At 31.0% G+C, this 15,417-nt stretch overlaps 1 long non-coding RNA gene across 1 annotated transcript; it reads left to right on the forward strand.

Annotated features, from left to right (window-relative positions):
* The first annotated feature begins 467 nt into the window (after positions 1 to 467).
* LOC111622761 lies at positions 468 to 7,707 on the forward strand. The gene is made up of 3 exons (XR_002756337.1): positions 468 to 625; positions 7,494 to 7,534; positions 7,649 to 7,707. It is a non-coding gene; the product is annotated as an uncharacterized LOC111622761 (long non-coding RNA).
* The last annotated feature ends 7,710 nt before the right edge of the window (positions 7,708 to 15,417 follow it).

The raw sequence follows: 15,417 nt of genomic DNA on the forward strand, positions 1-15,417 counted from the left end.
GGGCAAAAATGCCAAATTATCCGTTCTAATCCTTAAGAATAGCATCTAATTCGATAATTAGAACATTTAATTGTATTTGGTTATTATTACACTTTTCATTTATCCTCTAGAATCGGATTAGAAATAGATTATCGTTATAATACACAACGATTTAAATTAGTTTACGTAGAAAGAAAGCCAAAATTTATTCATTTATCACGTGTATTTTTTAATCTACTTTAGTCCAAACTGGTTACAGAAATGGTTTCATTCGTTTGCGAGAAGAAAATACTCGAAAATAACCCACCCTTTTAGTTACTATCGTAAACAAATAAACAAACAAACACGAGGAATCTTAAAGGAACTGGGTGAAAAAAATTAGGCTATATTTTAATTTGATAAGTAGAAGAATTCCAGCAAACGTGGTTAAACTTCCTATCGATTTTCTTAGAGGAACGGATTTTAGGGAGGTGAGTCTACTCCTGTGACGTAGCGGGGTGGCAACAGATGGCTCTTAAAAGGCTACCGTCGCGCCATCTAGCCAGTTATCTACCGACCACATCGGTTCGGACTGACACCAGAAGGTTTCGAAGGCATCCGCATCAACGTTTCATCTCTCGGACATGTCCCACATCCACACAATCGGGTAAGTTCTCTCTCTCTCTCTCTCTCTCTCTTCGGAGACAATCACTCTACAGGTCCTTAAAAAATATATACCAATATCGCGAGAAAAGTACCGGAAAACATTAATTTATTTGTTTTTTGAGCCATAAATGAGATAGTTTTCAATTTATTATAAAAGTTTAACGATTAAAGTTCGATTCTATCTCCGTACAACATGCTATTTTTATGGGTAAAATATTAATAAGAGCGTTAAAGAATGTGTAATTTAAGAGGAGAAATCTATAAAAGATTCGTACCACGTTTAAAAAATAGTGGCTCGTTTTAAATTATTCACGAATTACACGCAATTTTGTAGACGTTTATAACCAAACCTACTCTTTTTTTTCGTATAAATTTCATCGGAGTTAGATTTTATAATGAAATTGTACCGGATTTTAAAGTTCCGAACGAAGAAATCTTGTTCGATATTTAAATTAGAGGCATTTTTAAGGAAATAAAGTAAAAGTTTCAACGGGAAATGGAGTTGGCTACGAAGTTATTCAAAGTTTGGATGCCGATCGATGGTCGCTGAGTTGTTTTCTTGCCTTCGTCTGGTACAGACTCGTGTTGTATTTTTAATTAGCCAAATATCCGGATGAAAAGATAAATAATTTTAATGAAGAAGAAAGAAATTACGATTAGATTCGGAAACGCCTATAACAAATTGTTTTAGATTTGTTTCGCCGCTCGGTTTGATCTTCTTTCCAGTTAATCGACATCCGAAAGAGAAGAGAGAAGACGTTTCCTCCTCTTCTTCAATTAATCCTCGTCTCTGGTGACCGAAAATAATTCAATCGTTGTAAATGCATAAATTTATTTTTAATTTTTCGCATTCTTTTAAAGGAGTTTTAATTTGAATCTTATTATTTTCGTCCGGGTTACCAAAAATCCTTCGGAATGCCCATAGAGATTTTACATCTTCCGTTATGTCGTACGTGTTTTATTCAACAAATTTAACTATTTGTTCACCTTGAATATGAAAATTATCTTGTTTGATACCTTAACTGCACGTAGAAAAGACCGGGACTAGTGGTTAACAGAGGCAAATTTATAATGGTTTCTGCGGCTCCTGGCCATCCGAGGATCGCCTCTCCCCTATAGTTTGGGGGTTTTCAGCGCCTAATGGTCAGTGAAATGTATGATAGCCGCGAAGATTCTTGTCATTTTATATTCTCAATATAATTTCTTTCGGTTGTTCAGTTTATCCGGCGAGATTAGATTAAAGGTAAAGGGCCGGTTGGGTACCCTTTTGACGTGTGCTTATTTACGTTTTCTCTTTAAATAATGGTGCCAACGTACGAAAAAAATTGGTAAAGGACGTATTTTATTTAATTTTATTAGGTGCGGTATTAATATCAAACGGTACCGAAAATCATATAACATTAAAAATTAACTTACATAAGTAATATTAAAATACTTATGCTTTTCAGTTTTATATTTTACTTCATCATTTGTTTTATTAACAGATATTACATGTAAGGGACAAAATATTTTCCATAATACACTAGTAATTTGGTATATCATAGTCCTTGGGATCCAAAAAATTTGATTGCATTCCAAGGAGGAACTTTTTCTACCACATTTGTGAACAGCTGGTGTCCATGGTGGTCATTGTTTATGAACTTACCATTTACCCATAGTTGAATATCCCTAATATCCAATTTGGTTTTTTCTGTATCCATTCATTGGGTAAAACTGTGATTGTGTAGTGACAAGTACAAAATATTTCAGATTGATCCAATTGATTTTTGAAATGTGCTGTTCTCTTTTTAACTGCCAGTTTAACTCAATAGTCTACAATATAATGAAATAAAAGCAGAATCTGAAGCTGTTTTGAGTTGTAAGTTGGTCCATGTTCTATTTAGCCACTTACAGGAAGCTTTTATTCTTACAAATGCATTTCAGGATAAGGCTCATGAATGCTTAGGTCCAAAAATGCATTTGTAAGAATAAAAGCAATAGAGAAATTTGTATTATTGGTATTATGGAATATATTATGTTCTATATATACAAAAATAATAGTTACTAATTCCCTTTAGATAAGATATTAAAATATTTGTTTTTGAGAACTACATAGGCTGATTTTTTTTTCAAGTTCTGTGGTCCATTAAAAAAAGACAAGTGTATGTAACAAAATGAATTTATTACCAAAAGTTAGGTACAAACATGGTTACTTTTCGACATAATCACTGTGAAGATTGAGGAATTTGTCATATTTATGGACAAGCTTTTCCATCTCCTTGTCATAGAATGTTGCTGCCAATAACTTGAGATGGGTCCTAACATTTCTTTGAATATCATCATTAGTCTTGAACCTCTGTGCTCCTAGCCACTTTTCCTGTTCAGGAAAGAGGTGGAAGTCACTCGGCGCTATAAGCTGGGTGTTTAAAGGTGGTGAAGACTTCCACCCAGCTTAAAACTTTTTAATGTGTGAAGACTTCCACCTCTTTCCTGAATTGAAAACATGGCTAGCAAGGCAGAGGTTTGAAACTAATGAACTAATGACGATCTTCAAAACAGTGTTGTTAATGCCATCTCAATTCATTGGCAGCATTCTATGACAAGGGGATGGAAAAGCATGTCCATAAATATGACAAATTCCTCAATCTTCACAGTGATTATGTCGAAAAGTAACCATGTTTGTACCTAACGTTTGGAATAAATTCATTTTGTTACTTACACTTATCTTTGTTTTATGGACCATCGGAACTTGAAAAATAAACAGCCCTTGTATAATATTATTTGTCTGTGTCTAATACAGAAATGCCAACTACTACAGATTTTCTGTAGTTTCTAATGAAGTCATGTGTAAATAGTGGACTTGCAGATAACCTGTAAAACTATGGAATGATCTTTTATACTCTTGAAAAGGTGCATTAATGCAACATCATATATAGGTGCTCTTGGTCCATGTGGAACCACCAGTATGTCAAATCTCAAACCAAGAATGTGGAATGTACAAACAGTGAATGCTTCCAGTTTGCAAGTGGCTAACTAAGGGTCTGTCTAAGAATTGTTTCTTTGCATGAACAAGTTGTACAGTTATGATAAAACGTGTTAAAAATGACACACTTGCATCTAAAAATAATGCCTGCCCTTCTAACATGATTGAGTATGCTGCAAAGTCTATGTAAACAGACCATGTAGTGTGTGTATGACATAGACAAAATGGTGAATTCTGTCAATTATATGAATTTTATTCTATCAAATGAGAAATATAAATTTGAATTTATTTCAAAAATTNTGTCTTTTAACGCATTGTATATAATTTAGTGTTTTGTTCGGAGTTAATATCTAATAAAATGTATAATAATAAAGTAGAAATTAATCTAGGTAAGAGTTATACGGCTTTAAATAACTGGAAAAAGTTTGTTTTTTGAATCCAATTTTCGACACTCGTCGTCGTCAAGTCTACGTAACTTATATCTTGATATTCACGCTCTTCTTCTCTATTATTATCTTCATTATTCATAAGTTATCTTTGTTTTTCATTCTTATTTCAAACACAATCTTCATTTTCCGCTTGCATTCTTCTCCAATTTCTTCGCATTAACTTTATTTCTACATTATCTATTATTACAGTCTCTCTTCTCCTTTTTTTTAAATTTTCTTTATTCATTCCCTTCCTTTTCATCTCCCGATTCAATCTTCTTTCTTTTATCACAAGATTTTCTTGGAAATTTTCTCGTGAGATCTTCAAGTTGCGCTCAGACTTTATGGTTTTTTTTAAGCGATTATTTGATTACTTTTACCTGTATAGGTCATTAATTGCTCCCGTATAGGTGATACGTCTATTTTGGCTATCGGAGAAAGATCGTGGGTAAGCGGAGATTGTCGCCTTGGAAACGACAAAACGGATCAATCTTCATCAATTCTTAGCGATGCGCGAGGGATGCTTAATTAAATTTCAGGAGCGGTTGCCATCCCGACCTTAAATCGCACCTTTAAATTGGAAAAGTTTAAATATTTGCATTTATCGAGTGTGATTTCGTCACGCGGTCTTCTCCGTTATTTCCGGAATATGGAAAAATCTTCATCCACATCTTCACGTCGTTACATTACGGATCGAAACGACGTATATTTGGTTAGTAATTGTCGATTGGAAATGACGAATCGTCATCTATCGCCACGCGATAACGAAGAGCGATAATTTAAACTATGGTTAAAATAAGATAAAGATTTAATTTTATCCATTGTTTGGTTCGATTTCTGAATTTTGTCAAACGTTCTTCTTAATTATCTCGTCGTAAAGAATTGTTAGAACAAAGGAAAGAAAGCTGTAACTAGGCGTAAAGAATCTACAATCCTTCGTCGAAACAATGCTAAACGAGTTGTTTACACTTCCAAATTACACTTCCAAAACGAATAGGATTAGAGGAATTTTAGTAAATCCCAGAATCGTAGTTAAATGTGAACGTGAAATATTTATTTCTTCTTAATGGTGATCTTTCTTATTACGTGATCGATACGCGAAGAAAATGGCAATGGCGGATTTAGATGTTTGCGCATTAATCCCTAAAAGATCTTTTTAAAACACACAATTCTCTAAAGAGAGAGTCAAACTTTTCTCGGTTCTTAAGGAATCAAATAATATTTCTGTACGAATCTGGGATTTTCTTTCTACAAACAACGAATTTGTACGAAAGCATTGCCGATAATCAACATCACCATTCAATAGTTACGCCGAATTACTTCGATCAAATGAAATTACTATGAGATTTGGACCATCACCACTAATCCTTCTGAAAATTAATACGAATTCCCAAACGGTATGAATGACAATGCAACAGGTTACGGGTTACAAGAGAATTCTCCCAACGAAATATTCCGCCAAATTGTATTCCATAAATCCGCATACAATCGTATCGTGTCTGACAAAACACTCTTTCATTTAAAACACTAGTCAATCAGATCTATCGTCGACGTTTTTATAAATTTAACAATACGTGACACAATCGTTTCCTATATTATTCATAAGGGAATTAAAGGTTATCGATAAATTCTTTAATACTTTACGTACAGTATCGATTCATTTACCTCTTCCGTTCGATACGGTTGCTCGGAAACCGTTACAGAGGGATAAGAGATGAGGTTATGTATCAAATGTTGTACATCGTGTATTACATTGGATACGATTATTAATTGCTCTAGAATACAGCAGAATTATGTATCCAAAAGTTTCGTGGCTTTCGGCTTAAATTGTGACTAAAATCGATAGGAATTATCTACCAGAATCGCTTCTTTTCTATAAAAATCTTCAATAAATTATATAATTTTTTCGCACGACGAAATAGGAGAAGATAAAGTCTTTCGCCATTAGTCTAATATTAAACCAATTGAAAGTGTATATTAACGTTATTTCTCTTACTTTCAATCCAGAATTGATTTATTAGAATGCAACGGGATGCTACCTCCTTCTTTCAAATCTTTTCCATCACCAGAAAGATGAATGTTTCTTCCAATAATTATCTGTCAATTCTGCGAGATAAACAAGTTCGGTTCTTCTGAAAATTTAAAAAAAAAAAAAAAGATTTTTTTCCTTGTTTCCTGTCCAATTGTTTATAAATAATTTTAGAATTAAATTACAATAATATTTTTAATTTTATTAATACTAAAATATGCGATAATTTCTTTAACGTCGTTTGTTTTCTATCGTCTTTTGGTAAAATTCCGAAAATTTTTTTTATAAAATTTAACTGTGATTGGTTGTAAAAGCATTCAAATCTAGCAATGAGTTGCCTAACTTTCCCGGAAAAAAATATACACAATTGAAATTGCCTGCGGTTCCATGTGTTAGGTGATTGTGATAAAAAAATAGCTTTTATATTATTAATTATTATAAAATGGAAAAAAAAAGCTTAATTTTGAGGTTAGAGATGGATTTTTTTAGTAAAATTTTAAAAGCTAATAAAGGGTAAAACTCAAAGTCCGAGTTCACTCGAGGTATCGACGATACACGCACACACACGTCCTGTTTTTGAGCTTTTTTGGGGGGTTGGGGAGGTTTTCAATGCGAAGATATGCAAAAACAATCGATTCTAGGAATATTTTCTACAAAATCTGTACGAAATTTTGACTAAGAAGGGAAGGAGAAGAATCGTCAGTTGTTTAAATTATTGACTTCTCGAGTATTTCATCTCGATTAAGATAAATTAGCGACAAGTGTATTAAAAGAGAAGACTTTAAGTAGACAATATGCAAATTAAAATTTCGAAATATTCTTAAAATTTTAAATATTTACACTTTTAAATCCTCTTTCCAATTTTAATTAATCGTTTGACGTATTTCTCTCTCTCGAAGATTATCAATCCAAGTTATTCCTTCAGGCTGCTTTCTCTTCGTGTGGGAAATTTTCTCGTGAGATCTTCAAGTTGCGCTCAGACTTTATGGTTTTTTTTAAGCGATTATTTGANTTTATAAAGTAAATCTTTAAAAATAATTACATAAATATTTAATATATATATATATAATTAAAATTAAATAAATGAAACGAAACGAAAAATTCTAATCGGATAAACGAATGGATTGGAAGAGGATGGTAAAAAATCGCTTATGTTGGAAATTAAACTGGTTCTACAGAATTATTATTTTTGGCAAAATGTTATTAAGTTTTTGACGTTTAAAAAGTTATTTTTCCATATTTAATTTTATTACTTTTGAGAAAAGGAGAAGGTTTTTCTTAGTCTTGGTGTTTGGAGTGTTTATATTAAAATCTTTTCTGTATTTGGAAGTATATCGAGTAACAAAACGTTTCTTTACCGGAAGTTATTTATCAGATGTGTCAAATATTTTCTTATATATTAAATTATTATTTAGAAATATAATACTGAGACTTTTTTCTTCTAATTTAGCACGTCTTCCTTTAAGAAGAACTTCCACTTCTTACGTTCTCGTATGTATAACTTTGAATAATTTATCTCAATTTTTTCCGAAATTTTACTTATATTTTTCAAATTTTCTCTGTATTTTTATGTATTTTCCAAACGTTTCCTTATTATTCTTTTAGTTATAAAGTTTGGCAATATTTACCCGTGTTTTTTCTGGCAACTTTGAAGCAATTTCGGATGAATACAAGCGGATTTAAATATGGAAAATAAAAAGTAATTTTTGATACGATTTAAATCTACGAATAGAATTTTTACATTCGTTTATCTTATAATAAAAACGTTTATATAAACAGAATTTTGAAGGGAATATTTTGTATAGTTCTTAATGTAATTTTTATCATTAACATACGTATGTGACAATACATTTTAACGAGGAAAAATATACTCTTCTATTAAGATTTACTTCACATTAACATTTTCGAATTAATTACTTAATTCTATTGTTGTTTTATAGATAAGAAAATTACGAAACATTCTCTTAAATCTACGAATTAAATTTGATGTTTTATTCGAACTTTTCTATTCAGAAAATACTCAGAAGATAACGAGAAACTAAAGAGAATACAGTCGACCCCCTATAACACTGTTGATTTTACCGTTTTATATGAATTCCGTGTTGTACGAGTCACTTAGATTTTACAAATACGTGTGCCGGACTGTGAACAGCTCACGTATTTATAAAATCTAAGTGACTCGTACAACATAGAATTCATATAAAACGGAAAAATCAACAGTGTTATAGGGGGGTCGACTTGTATAATTATGTATTGTATGTAAGATAAGTTGAATCACATTCGACGTTTTCTTCTCACATTTACAATAGAAAAAAAAAAAACACTTTTATCACTTCCGGATAAGTTAGAGAAAATCGTTGAGTAAGTCATTGGATTTTATGGAATTGCACCCTAAAATATCGTATTAATTCGTATAAATTCCATTAAAGAAACTACAGATTATACGAGTCAAAATGTGTCTAAAGTGACTATAAATTCTAAGGTATAAAAGTGTTGACGATAAGAAATTTTAATTGTAATACGGAATTAAAAATTGACTGAATTAAGGAAGTGACATTGTCCACTAAGTAGAAAGTCGAGTTAAGTTAATTACTAGGTAGATGTTCATCGAACACCTTTTTTAAAATCAGAATTAGAGCTGTGTTTTTTTTTGTTTGGTAATTAAAAACCAATTGTTCGCTTCTTATCGTGTATTTCGTATATTTTTATTACTGTTTCTACAGAGTTTTATGCGCAATAACTGTAAAGTTTTAACGTCTAATAACTGTAATAATACTTTCTTGTCGTCGAGATTTATAGGTATTTCACGTACTGTACTTTTATAATGTAAATTTGTAATATTACCCATTGAATTTTTATGTATGTTAAGATAATTAAGTGCTTCACATTTTAACAATTGTAAAATATTAATTTTATTCGGTAGACTTCATCCAATCGTAGAAAACAAACAAGGTAATAAAGTTAATAAACATTCCCTTAATTCATGTTTAGGGATATGAATGTTTAGGGATAGAAAAGGAATGTTAAGGGGATGTTTAGGGATAGAAAAGGAATGTTAAGGGGATGTTTAGGGATAGAAAAGGAATGTTTAGGGATATGAATGTTTAGGGATAGAAAAGGAATGTTAAGAGAATGTTATTTTTAATCTTATGTTTTATTCGAACTTTTATATTTAAAAAAATCAAAATTTTTTGGAATTTTTTGAAGGGAATAAAGCGGAACTTTATATAATACACACAAAACGACGTAAAAACAAATATAAAAATACTTTTTTATACGATAAAAAGTTAGATAAGAGCACGTTTATTTTAACTTTAGTAAACGTTTTACGGGAGTAATTCCAAAAGTGGAATTCAAGTTATCCTCATACTAGACGTAAAAAAAATTGCCAGAAATTTGTTTTCTTCCTCTTTTCGTCTATTCAACTTTCATTATAACAGAGAAGTACGAAGAGAATGTTTATATAATCATAATATATCGGCAGGAAAGCGTTATAGTTGTTTTTTTTTCCTTTTTCTTTTCTTTTTAAGCAGGAAGAATTTTACTCTCTGTCATAATAAACGGCTCGTAAATTTACTTTTTGTTCCACTCCATTCATATTTGTTTTCTTTTATTTTCGGTTTTGAAATGCAAAATTCTAGAATAAATCGTCAACCCTTCTTTCTTATTTGATTTATAACATTGAAATGTCGAAAGAAGATTGAAATTCCTTTGAAATGATAACGATAAAACAGGAAATTGTAGTTTTGTTTTTACCCTTTCGGTCCATGTTTTTTTTTCAAATAATCGAAATAATTCAGATAGGAAGTGATCAATTTGAATATTTTGTTTATTTAAATATGAAAATAAAGTAGAAATGCCTCTCTAGAATATGTCATGAAGAGAGTCGAATATACTTTATTGTCAGTTTTTACCTTTTTGTTAAGATTAAATTTACTTAAATCTACAAGTTTTAAATTTAATAAATAACTTTCTAATTAATTACAATTATAGGAATCAATATTTAAGAGAAAATGCTAATTGTTTTAGTGTTTACGTTCGATAAAGAAATGAGAGATTTCTCTTTAATAATGAATGCGAATTCAAAGATCGGTTCTTCATTCATCTTCATAAGTATTAAAGAAAATCTTTCTAGCTTACTATATAATGGAATTTGAATAATATAGAAATTATTCCATTGTATCTCGGTGGTAAGGCACGTAAAGTAAACAAACCCTCGTTTATTATACAGTGGTACCTCGTATAACGTACGCCTCGAATAACGGACGCTGCGAACAACGGACTTTCTACGAACAAGTGCGAATGATGTTTCCACTCGTTTGCCCTTGCCAATGACAATCTGCTATTTTTATAATATATTCGTATTATTAGTATATCTGAAGTACAGAGCTCCCGTTGGGATTCGGCTTGCTCTCTTGTTTATTACGTACTGTACATCACCTCAGTATAGGGTATTTACATTTACTCAAGTTTTGTGCAAATCATGGCTTCTAAAAAAACAGAAAGGTGATTTCAATTGAAACAAAGCAAGAAATCATCAGAAGGAGTGAAAGTTGACAAAAACTTCCTTGTCAAATGGGGAGAGGTTCAGGAGTTTACTAACACTCATTATCCAAACAGAGCTGAGGCCAACAGGATCAATGATCTCTACTATGACACCCTTGCCCGTCATTTCCGACAAGTGTTGAAGAAGAGAGAGAAACAGACCACCTTGGACATGTTTTTCAAGAAGCCAGTAAGGAAAAAATAAAGGATGGAACAAGAGGAGTTGAACCTGCAAGCTCCGGTAGCCTCTTCTAAATCTGACTCCAATTAAAAAACAATAAAAAGAGACCCGCTGCAATGTGCAAAAAGTCTGTATCTGTATGAATGTGTGAAGAAAGTGTTCCTCCACCTCCTCACAACATCTGACTACCGGCATAATTGGTGACTGCTACAGTTTCATTTGTTTATGGTACAGTTATTTTATGCTGCGGAACGAATTATATGTTTTAACATGTATTTCTATGGGAAAATGCGTTTCGTATAACGGACTTTTTCACTTAACGGACGTGCACCTGGAACGGATTAAGTACGTTATACGAGGCACCACTGTATCTTGAAAAAGAAAAATAGTAAATACTTCGTGTCAATTTATTTAACTATAATTTACATCCCGTTCGTTTTAATACGCGATTAAATACTTAATAAAAAGGTAATGTATATTCATTACTACTGAATAACAAATTAGATTTTATAGTTGTTCGAACGAACGAGGAATACACCGCACGCAATATTTGGGTATAATGTAAATACACAACAATTCAAAAATACAATACTCATTAATTTATGTGTAGGTTTCTTAGACCTATTTATTATATAAATTCATAAGAAAATGTGGAAAAAAATATTATTTTCTGTTAATAAATATATTCGAGTAATTGAATATCTTTTGTTTTTTTTTTCCTCCCCGTTCGATCGATAACTACAGCCGTTTGAAATANTTTCTTAGACCTATTTATTATATAAATTCATAAGAAAATGTGGAAAAAAATATTATTTTCTGTTAATAAATATATTCGAGTAATTGAATATCTTTTGTTTTTTTTTTCCTCCCCGTTCGATCGATAACTACAGCCGTTTGAAATATTAAATTTACAATATGGAATAAGCCGTAGAAAGTAATACTCTACGACATTATGACCTTTGAATAATGCGAAGGTCGTCTTATTTGTTATTTTCTTCAGTCTTTACGATAGAATATGTTTCTTGCCTCTTTGCCAAATTATATATATAAGTTTTTATATCGTCTTCTCTATTATTAAAAGAATTTCTAGTAAATATCGATTGTTTAATTTTATTATTCGTTTCAATTATGTTCTATTTGGATGAAATAAACGTTTTTCTTTTAATAAAATTATACATCTTTTTAACTTTCTTTTATGATAAAGTTAATGGAATGATATAAATGCAAATCACATTCTTTAACTTTATTAATATTCTATGTAAATAAATTTAACAAATTCAATTTATAATATTTATATAAAAGATAAATAAATGAATAAATATAACGTCTTAAACTATCAATTTATACACTCGATTAGAGACGAGCCAAATATTACTTTCCTCCAATTCACCTTATCTTATTGTCTCTACGTAAAATATTCGTCACTAAAGGGGGTGAAAAATACAAAATTCTCTTATTCTTAATTAATTATAAATATAAAAATGAAGCGAGTGACTTAATATTATATTGTAAGAAGCAGAACGAATTAAGAAAAAATTAAATTACAAAATTAAACTATAAATTAGTTTTAACAAAGAACCTCGCCATTTTTTCATTGTTCGTCGAAATTTTCCCAGGGAGGATATTCATCCTTCCGTCTCCGGAGTAACTTCCTTTCCTACCGGAACTTGCCACTGAATCACCCGGATATTATACCAAAAAAATCTACAATTGATGAAAATCGACCACGAGACCCGAAGGTATGAGAGGAAAGGTAACGCTCGAAGGGGGGGGGAAGAGTACGCCTTTCGCGATCTAAGATCTCCTCGCCGTCGCCGACCAAGAAGTCCGAGAACCCGAGCTACCCCAGCTACCCGATTGAATCAAGCACAAAGTTGAATCGTCCAGAGGTATGATCATATACAGGTAACCCCGTATAACACGGTACTTTTATAGCACGGATTCACTCTGACACGGTTCGAGAATTGGGTAAAACCATCGTACAACAGGAAATGTAATAAATTTTTACATACTTAACTAATAATAGTTCACGAAAATAATAATTTTCGTGAACTATTAGTACTTAAGTATGTAAATTTTCTCTTCTCGCCTTCTGTCGATACACGTGGTCCTTCTCGAAACTTGTTTCAATGTTGCCAGATCGCGACGCTTCTGCTTCTGATGTTGCCGAATGTTTTTCCCTTATTCCATACTTGCTTTATTCTTCATAAGTGCTTAGCACCATATAAGGAAATTTATAAAGACCTTTTAACTAGAAGCAAGCAATCTAAAATTACATACATTTTGCAAAAGGTAAAGCATGGATCTGAAGATAATGCAGAAAAATGCTCAGAGGATAAGGATAACTTGCCAAAAAGAAAACGCTCTCGGTTAATTAATAGTGTTTTTAGTGATGACGAAGAAAACATTGTTTAATTTATATTAATATGTATCACTTAAAAAAATTTTAATGAAGATATTTATCTTAATTATGAAAATATACTAGCATGTTTTTTAATTTTTGGAACCTAACCCTCCTTTTCGTATTAGTTCTTTGTTTCGTATAACACGGATTCGCATAACACGGCAATTTTTTGGAACGTAACTACCGTGTTATACGGGGGTTACCTGTATTGTAAACTCTCTCTCGGCGCGGTCACTTCGAATTACGCGCGAATAGTTAATCCCTGTATGTTAGAATAGTGTTGTCTCAATAAATGTTTGTTTTGTGGTTAAAAAGTCGTCTTTAATTCGAATATCGTTCACGCCTTACCGATGACCCCTCTCACCTCCTCTACTCGACCTGACAAAAGAATCCCGACTTTTCGGGATATAACAACCATAAACAAGCCATCCACTGACCAGTGGTCAGTTCTCATCAAACTGTTGCCTATCAAAAAGGGGTACGACTTCGTCCTACCTCAGGGTACCTCACAGTATCTTTAGTACACAATAACAATATCGAATTAATATATTATTACGGCATCTGGTCGAATACTCTAAACAATTTTAATCCAATGGTATTATTTGGAATGTAGTAAAATCTGTATGGTAATTAATTATTATATCCTAATCCCATTGTCATCGTAAATTCAATATATATAATGTATATAGACTATATAGGCCTATATAAGGCTCGTATCTGTCTTCATGTCGGGATACAAAATTAGGCTATAGCCTATATTTAATTGTTATTAGTGTAAAAAATTTTCGGTATATTCTTTAAAATATAACCCGTGTTTATCTTGTGTTTTACGAGAGAATTTAAGTGGTATATTTTTTGTATAAACGATACATTAATTAATTTATTGTTTATCACATTACTAACAATTAATGTTGTTTGTTCTTATCATTTTATTGACATTTTTATTACGATTGGATGTAAAAAAAAAATAACTAAATTAAAGATATTTAAAAATATTTTAAGAACGTATCTAAAATGTCTTTTCGTTGCCATCGAAGGGCATTAATTCTCTAAGGGATTTGACCTGATGTTTGGCCTTCTTACCATTGCATTTTAAAGTTAATTGAAGTAATAAATAAGAGGTTTATCGTGACAATTTAACGTCGGAATGAAAATTGAGATGATAATTTTAACAATTTATTAAAGATTAAGACATTCGAAATTTAAAATAGAAGCTTTCGTTACCGAATTTTCATTTAATACACAGAAATGAACCACCCGAAAAACATTGAAAAGCCCTATTCACATAGAAAGAGCGTGTTTCCTATATCGAATTTATTAGATTTTATGTTTTTTTCCGATTATAGGACAAGACACGAACATAATAATAATATTATATCCACGTCTCGATGTCATTCGGGAGATGTTAATGGTATATTAATGGAAATGGTGGACAGCTCCATTCGAATTCAATTGTGTATGATCCTTTTCATATCGTTTCTATCAGGAAATATCGTTACAACGGAAGATAGGAAACTATTTTTTAAATTAAATTTTAGTTTGAATCGAGAAGAAGAGCAAATTCTGCAATAAATTACCCATTTTGTATCATTCTCTATTTCTAAAAATACGTTCTTTTCATATTTTGTCTTCGTTTGTTACTTAGCAATTGATTTAATATAAAGAATGGAATTCCTATTATTAACTTTTCTAACACTTTTTTTCTTTTTTGAATCTATTTTTTACGAATTTCTTTCATTTTAAACCCTTTAAAATATTCTAAAGTGTAATTTATTTTGGCTTTTATTCACGAAATTCAACTTTTCATCTTCATTACTTTTATTAACAAATTTGATTATTTTCTAATTAAATTTCTATAATATAGGTCAAGGATGTTTTAAAATTGTTTGCTAATTAACTGGACATTGATTAGAAAAAAAATTAATTAAATATAATAAATGCATTGAAATTTTAGAAACGTTGTTTATACTTTTTGCATTGTGTTTGTATATCAAACTCTTTAAGTTACATGGTAATGTTTTCTATACTTTAAACAAACGAAAAGGGGGGTAGAAAATACGTGGCATGTGTATATTTAAAGACTTCGTCCGTCTGTTCGACTTGTTTTGATGTTAATTAAGTACTCGTTAATGTTTTAATTAATTTATAAATGAATTCTTTCGTGAGAGTTTTGTTGCTTTCTTTTGGAAAAGTCGAACGTCTCTCGAGAATTTTATTATTAATTATTCTATTAACAAAAAAAAA

Source organism: Centruroides sculpturatus, unplaced genomic scaffold (assembly GCF_000671375.1).
Source record: "Centruroides sculpturatus isolate CEXI.00-Female unplaced genomic scaffold, Cexi_2.0 scaffold29, whole genome shotgun sequence".
Classification (NCBI taxonomy): domain Eukaryota; kingdom Metazoa; phylum Arthropoda; class Arachnida; order Scorpiones; family Buthidae; genus Centruroides; species Centruroides sculpturatus.